The 8592-nt window shown below is 36.5% G+C and overlaps 1 pseudogene; it reads left to right on the top strand.

Annotated features, from left to right (window-relative positions):
- The first annotated feature begins 1729 nt into the window (after window positions 1-1729).
- LOC125610521 lies at window positions 1730-8381 on the top strand (annotated as a pseudogene).
- The last annotated feature ends 211 nt before the right edge of the window (window positions 8382-8592 follow it).

The following is an 8592-nucleotide window of genomic DNA, read 5'->3' as shown; positions in this document are numbered from 1 at the left end:
ACTTGAGAAGAGTTTAGTTGAAGAACATAGCTGCTCCATTGTTTGGGGCATATATATTTATAATTTGTTAAGTCTTGTTGGTGTATGGTACCCTTAAGCAGTATTAGTGTCCTTCTTTATCCTTTTTACATTTGGAAAACCAAATACAAGAGGCTTACAGGGTACCAAATGTACAAAATTGCAACAGATCTACACTAAGGTGCATTATAATAAAAATGCCTAGCATACAGAATAAGGATGGAATCTTAAAAGCCACAAGAGAGAAGAATCAGATCACATATAGGGGGAGACCAATTCATATCTCAGCAGATATTTCAACCCAGATCTTCAAAGCCAGGAGGTCGTGGAACAACATATACCAAGCTCTGAAAAAACAATGGATGCCAACCAAGAATCTTATATCTAGCAAAACTAAGCTTCAGATTTGATGATGAACTAAAAACCTTCCATGATAAACAAAAGTTAAAAGAATTACAGCTAGAAAGCCTGCACTACAGAACATCCTGAAAAAAATTTTCCAAGAAGAAGAAATAAAAAACAATGATGAAAATCAGCAGAGGGAGGGATTACACTAAAGGAAAATCTAATCAGAGGAGAAACCAAGTCACTTTAAATACCAAAAATAAACAAAAATGACTGGGAATACAAATCCTGTCTCAATAATAACCCTGAATGTTAATGGCTCAAACTCCCCCAATCAAGAGACATAGACTAGCAAATTAGATCTAAAAACAACAACAACAAAAATCAACAATATACTGCCTCTAAGAGGCTCATCTCATAGAAAAAAATATTCACCCACTGAAAGTAAAGGATTGGGAAAAATCATACCACTCACATGGACATTCTTCATGCTTGGGAAACTTTCTGATATTATCTCATTGAAGAGATTGTGCATTCTTTTGGTTTGAAACTCTGTGCCTTCTTCTATCCCAATAACTCTTAGGTTTGGTCTTTTGATGCTGTCCCATAAATCTTGGATGTTCTATTCATAGTTTCTAACTTCAGTGTGTGATCAACTTTATTTTCCAGATTGTATACTTTGTCTTCATTATCTGACATTCTGTCTTCCAAGTGATCTAGTCTGTTGGTTATGCTTTTTATTGATTTTTTTTATTTGATTTATTGTATTCTTCATTTCAAGGATTTCTGTCTCTTTTTTTCAGGGTCTCTATCTCTCTCTCAAAGTAATCTTTTGATACTTATATTTGCTCTCTTATCTCATTGTTGGAGTGATCAATTTTTGCTTGTATTTGCTCATTTAGGTCATTCTTTAATTCACAGATTATTTTAATTATGAACCTTCTGAACTCCTTCCCTGACATTTCATCAACTTCTCTGTCCATAGGTTCTGTTATTATAGTATCCTGGTTGTTTGGGGAACTTTCCTCCCTTGATTTTTCATGTTGTCTATGTGTCTTCCTTTCTTGCACTGTGGCTCTGAGATATTACAGTTTCTTCCCTATATTCTTGAAGTACCTGTGCAGATTGTATGTACCTCCCCTTGATGTTGGGCTTCTAAACCCTGGGGTGTCCCTCAATGGATGCTACTGCATCCTGGATCTGGGACCTGTGAAAGATGGAGTGGGTTAATCTGGGCTGCTGGGCTTGACCTCCCACAGTAGTCTGCTTATCAGAAGGGGTGGTCCTGAGCCAGAGGTTAAGTTCTGGGGGTGTCTGCCCCACAGGGGGAGGGGTGAACCGGGCCTACTGAGATCCTGGATCCCGCATGAGCTGGTGTGGGTGGTATGGCCTGAATCTTGGCTCCTGCAGTAGTCCACTGGTCAGAAGGGGCAGTTCTGTGCCAGAAGCTAGGCTATGCCTGGTGTCTGCCCTGCCTGGGGAGTGGGAGTGGACTGGGCCTGCTGTGAGTCTGGGTCCTGCTCAGGCAGGGTTGGGTGGATCTGGGCAGCTGAGCCTGACCTCCTGCAGTAGTCTGCTGGTCTGGAGGGGTGGTCCTTCACCAGAGGCTAGGCTCTGGAGAGTGTCAGACCCACCAGGAAAGGGGTGGATCAGGATGGCTGTGCACCTGGACCCTGCAGAGGCCAGTGTGGGTGGATCCCTCTTTTTCTTTTTTTCATTTTCCTTAGAATTTCTTCTATCCTACCTCAGTACCCCCCTTCAGGGGGCCCAAAGGAATGTTTTTAGTCATCAAGTATAAAGTTAAATTTTTGCTCCCATTTGACTTGAAAATGAGAAAAGTAAAGGTATAGATTATTTTCACTTCAACAAATTGAAATTTTGTAAATCAAGTAACAATTTTAGCATGAAAAATAAGTATGGCAGATTAGATCAGAACTATTATCTGGCTATTTTTCTGGTCAGAGAATTTAAATTAGAAAAATATTACATAATTTTTATAGTGTATGTAAATAATTATTTTATATATGTGTAGAAATGATGTGCAAAATTTGTCATTCTAAACCTGCAGTTGAAGTGACCACATATTAATACACACCTACAGAATTACACCCACTCCACGATACCATATGCAGAAAATTAGAAAGAAGCTCCATGTTGAATTAACTTTTAAGACTTGAGGAGATGGTGTTCAGCTATTCCTTTAGTTTGGAAACTCAAACCAAATCATTTTGATCAAGATGTAGTGGCACTGTGTAAGATTTATGTTTTACTTTCTATCAAAATTAAACCAGGTAATGCAACACAAGCACAGTTACTATAACTTAAGTCCCCGATATATATAATGGAGCCATCATAAATTAGGGAAACGTGGTCAGAATGGAGTCATTTTTAAAATTCCCTTACAGGTATTTAATCACAACTCTAGCCCTTTTCTGTGCACACCCTTATTTTAAATTAACTAATCCCGTAGATTTTTCCCTTGAACTCTTCTTATTAGGAGCCAGGGGCAGTGCTTCATTAGGGATAAGTACTGGAGGACTACCTGCTCAAGTGTATTAGCTGGCCACATGGCCTTTGGGGGTGCAGTGCACCCTTCTGCACAGGTATAATTGTGTATTGTTGACCCACTTCCTAGCAGTGTTTGATTTATCCAGGCACATCAGAACAAATCAGATTTTTTTTTCTTTTTATAGGTACATTTTGTTGGATTGTTAATATAATTAATTATATATCTTCTGAGTCATCAAATAACTCATTGAGATCAACTATGGAAGGAGAAGTTGTGGTAAAGTGCTATCATTACTTTTTTAAAAACAAATTAAGTTCATATTGTTTTAACATTTGGAAGTATATTTTTAGGAGTAATAATTTAAAATGTTAATCATGGAGTCAGACACATTCCTTACACTAAATTTATACTTTTTCAGAAACTAACAAACAGTACCTCATCATTAGTTTTCTTCACAAAGTAATTAACACATAGACATGTTCCTGTATAACTAATGCACATTCTCAAAAAAAGGAAGTTTGGAATATAACACTAAATTTCAGACCCAGAATTAGGGGAATTCCAAATTTTCTACGCAAGTCTCAGTGATGCCAGGGTGAACCATGGGCAGCTATGACTGGGTAGTGACAGTCCCTAGAATGCTTCAGTGACCGGCAAATCATGAAACGTCCCACTCAGTGATGCAAAGCAGGGAAGGGTAATTGGAATCTGAAGGCCTGACTTTTAATAAGGTCAGGTGTAGCTCCCCTCATTTGTTAAATCCAAGTTTTCAAAGCAAAGTAAAATGTAGTGTAGAGAAGCAAGAGGCTCAAAGTCCACCAGAGCAGTTCTCCAAAGAAGTTCAAGGAAAAACTACGGAAGAGGGAAGAAATAATGCAAAAGAGTGGTGTAGATCAATTTCATAAAAGTTAGAGCGATTTCAAGTTTGGAATTGATGTTAAAGGTGAGATGAAGTGAAGTATCCTACACCAAATCAAGAAAAGAGAAAATTCTATTTCACTGTAGTTTTCATCATTTAAAATACATTTTTGTAGGGGCTGGGGATGTGGCTCAAGTGGTAACACGCTCGCCTGGCATGCACGGGGCACTGGGTTCGATCCTCAGCACCACATAAAAATAAAATAAAGATGTTGTGTCCACCGAAAACTAAAAAATAAATATTAAAAATTCTCTCTCTCTCTCTCTCTCTTAAAAAAATACATTTTTGTAGAAGGAAGTTCAATAGAGTAAAGAAAGGGATAGAGAGGGAGAGAGAGGGTGGTGCATGGAGAAGTACTAGAAACTGAAATCTACCAAATTATGCATGTCTGTACATGAATATGTCACAATGAATCCCACCTACATATATAATTAAATTGAACTAATTGAAATGATGATGATGATGATGATTATGATGATGATGATAATAATAATAATAATAAAATAGAAGGGAAATCAGGGGGAGGCAAGAAGGGAGGAAAAGGAAAGCTACTAGAGAATGTGATCAAAATATGTTATGTGCATATCCAAATATAAAATAGTAAATCCCACTATTATAAATAATTTTAATGCACTAATAAAAAGAAAATAAAATGCATTTCTTTGGTATTTGTGATTAGGCAATGGTACAGTATAATTAAAAATATAGCTAAATTTTCTTCTTTATGTTGGCTTAAATTTAGTTGTGGAAATTTAAATATTAGGGTTTTAGCCCATATGAACCAGTTTTTCCTGACATATTTTCAGATGAATTGTTATCAAGTTACATTTTAAAAACATTTATTTTCAAAGCCTGGGATGTAAGTAGGCTTATGGTGAAATCTTATGTATTCTCTCATATTACATGAAATTTGCAAACAACTATGGTTAAGAGGATAGGTATAAACTTTTAAATAAGAGAATAAAAATCTAATAAAATGTAGCTTTAGTCAGTGAAATTCTAGCAAAAACATTTAACATAAGCAAAAATAAAGCAATATTCAATATAAATTGCTTGCATTGTAGCTATTGTGCTTTGTAACTTATTCAGTTAGCATTAATGTATTTAAATTTTATGCTAAATTTTAATTTTACTCCATTTAATGAAATGTTGAATTAATATTTTTTTTCAGTAATAATATTTTCCTAGCCAAGTCCATGCCATAATCCCAGTGGCTCTGGAGGCTGAGGCAGGAGGATCATGAGTTCAAACCCAATCTCAGCAATGGCAAGATGCTAAGCAATCCAGTGAGACCCTGTCTCTAAATAAAATACAAAATAGGGCTGGGGATGTTGCTCAGTGGTTGAGTGCCCCTGAGTCAATCCCCAGTACCAATAATAATAATATTAATATAATAATAATAATTTCCTGATAATCAAAGTCACGTAAGGTCATAAAGTTTGCTTTATTGTAAAATAACTACTTTGCATTATCGTGGTTTTCCTTTTGCTGTACACAAGAATTTCTTGCAATTGTATTACTTCTTTCTATGTTAATAACTCAGAATATGGACAATATAGACCTTAAACACTGCATACAACATATATATATATATATATATATATATATATTCCAAAAAAATACAAATGAATGAGGAACAAAATACTAAGAGTATGTGGAGTAATGGAGTAACGGCTTAGACCATATGTTTTTCTATTAGTTAGACAGGACCAAGAATAAGACACAGAGATGTCAAGTGTAATCTAATTTCTCACAATAACACACTGGAATCCAATACAACACCCCCACTTTATCTTTAGTGCATGTGTGTGTAAGCATTCTTTTCTGAGGTTCTTAGCCAGTGTAACCCTTCAGTTCCCACAGAGTAATAAATGTTTTCTCATTTTTTCAAACACATAAACCTTTGACTCTATAAAGGATGGGTAATAATACATAGACAAAACACTAACTCATAGAAGTATGTTGCATATGTGTAAATATATACATATATTAATATGAAAGTGCCAATATTTAAAGTAAGGGGATACATGTTCATAATGTGTCTCATGTGTAAGCCATACGTGGAGAATGGTGACTTGGATCATGGTCTGTGACTGCCTCTTGGCTGTGCCTGCACTTGTGCTAGGCACTGTTTGGCAGAAGTGCAGGACAAGATTGCACAGTTGCTTGGGATGCCCTGCCTGAGGAATCTCTGTGCAAAGGCACAGCATTATATCAGTCTTGACCTTGAGTTCAGACACCACCTGCTGCGGATGAAGAATTCTGGGCCTAATAAGATAACCACAATGTCTCACGAGTGCCACAACCTTCAAGCCTGTTGGCTTTGTAGAAGCTTTCCAATCAATAACCGTTTGATGATAAAAACGTATGTAATACATTTGCTGTACTAGCTCTGGGCCAATTGTTACTCCATTCGAGGATGGTGTTTCAATGGGTACCAGCTTTCTCTCTGCAAATGTTTGTCTTTCTTAATCCCCCATCAGTTTTCTAAGGTTCAGCCATTGCAGGTTGCAGCAGCCACATGTAGGTTGATTTGGCCTTTTTGAAATTAAAGCACGTACTGCACATGATCCCCATACCCCTGGATCAGTTCTCAGTTTCCTCAAAGCCCTAAGACCTTAGTGTAGCATTTCCCTTCCATATATTCTTTAGCTACTTTTCATCTATTGTTCCTGGACTACTATGGAATTTCTAAAACAGTCAATTAAACTTAAAATTTTACTTAAAAAATGTTTGGTCAATGTAAAAGGGCCAAATATTTTACACAAATTGAGAGACAACAAGGATGCACGTCTCTCTGTGTGTGTGTGTGTGTGTGTGTGTGTGTGGGTGTGTGTCTAAGAAGCTGCAACAAGACTTATGAAAATATTTTTAAATTTCTTGTCTCATTCAAGGACTTACTGATTATTCCATTTTTGATAGGTTTATTCTGTTGTTTTCGTTGAAGTTGTCATGTAATAGACTCTTTTTTTTTTAACAAATCCAGCTGTGTTTTATAGCTTAATCACAAATTCTCTGATCCTAAAAAGAGGAGAATATATGAAATCCATGATGATTAAAGTCACTTTGTATTTATAATTTTTAGTAGTAAATACAGTTGATCTTTCCATAGACGGGCTCTGCATCTGGAATTTCAAACAACTGAGGTTCAAAAATCTTCAGAAAACAAAAATAATGGGTCTGCACTGAACAAGGATAATCTATTTCTTTCCATTATTATCCGCTAGACAATAAGGTAGATAATCTACTTATGTAGCATATACACTGTATTTGATATTACAAGTAATTTAGCTGTGATTTAAAACATATGAAAATTCAGTGGGGTAGACAGCTCAGCAGCAGAGTCTTTTTTCACTTCATTTTGTTATTTCTGGACTTTCTGAAATATCACTAGGGATGGGTTATAATAAGTGCCTAAATAAAAATTTTCTCTTCTTTCAGTAGTTGTTGTGCAATGCCTTTCTTGAGGATCAATGGGATAATTTATTTTCAACCCCTGATTTTTATGATCCAGTTTTTCGTTCATTTTATTCTTCATAACAAGTAATGATTTGCTATAGTAAATATGAAAATGAAGTTCTAGTTTTCTAATTAACATATATTTTCATGGACAATGTTAAGTGGTTCTGAGTGCTGCATGTTGCCCTGGTTACAACAAAATTAGTTTAGTCTTTTTTCCCCTAAATTATCTGTTTTTTATTGTCAATAATTTAAAATATTTTAGCATGTGCAAGACCCTGCCCTCAATGCCCAGAAGCATAATGTGTGTGTATGTGTGAGATGTATGTGTACGTGTATATATTCCATATATATATCAGATATATGATATATATGCCATATACAGGTGCTCCCCCCTCACACTGTATATAATGTGTGTGGGTACCTGCGCAGAGGCAGAGGCTTGGGTTGATTCAAGATCAGGTTTCTCCAGCACCCACTGCCATGGCTAGCTAGGGAAGGCTTATTGCTGGAGGTGTGATGGATATCAATACTGCTTGACAGGAGGTGCTGAAGACTGCAATCATGGACGATGATAGCCTTGCATGTGGAAGCCAATCACCAGGTGGGTCTTTGTGTGCTTGCATCCAACTGTAATGAGACTATGTAAGTCAGATTTATTGAGGCCTTTTGTGCTGAGCCCCAAATCAACCTAATTAAGGTTGATAACAACAAGAAACCAGGAGAATGGGTAGGCTACTGTTAGGGTCTGTAAACAAGTCAAGATGGTGCCTGGCATTTTGCCAGAGGGAGTGGTTTGTGAAGTAAGGCCAGTGAGCCATTAAGTGTGGAGATTCCTTATTGGTTGACTGCTATATCTAGTTTATGTTAATTAAGATAAGCTGTGTGTAATGTATATATTTCCCTCCTGTCCTACAATAAACAGCTCCCACTCCTGCTGTATCAATGTACACAAGTTGTTAGTCACCCCCCGGTTAGTTTGCCCAGCCAGCTGGGCTGCGGCAGGCTACTATAGAATGGATTGAGTAAATCTGAAAAGTGGTTGGTTGCAGTTATGTAGAGGTGAAGGAATATGGCAAAGAATCTCAGGCCAAGGATGTCATTGAAGAGTAATTTAAATGAAAGAAGTGAGCAAATGATATTTTGGCTCACATACATACACTCTCTCTATATATATGTATATATAGAGAGTGTGTGTGTGCATGTTTTTGTATAAGAAAATAGGCATGTTATAGGATTATAGTATACATGCAAATATCCACAGGTTTTGATATCTTACAGGGGAGTCTCAGTAACAAATCAAGATACCAGAGTGTATTAAAATTGAACTGGCATGATAAAA

The sequence above is a fragment of the Marmota marmota genome, unplaced genomic scaffold, assembly GCF_001458135.2.
Source record: "Marmota marmota marmota unplaced genomic scaffold, marMar, whole genome shotgun sequence".
Lineage (NCBI taxonomy): Eukaryota > Metazoa > Chordata > Mammalia > Rodentia > Sciuridae > Marmota > Marmota marmota.
Note: the sequence above shows the minus strand (reverse complement) of the source record. Positions and strands in the feature narration are given on the sequence as shown.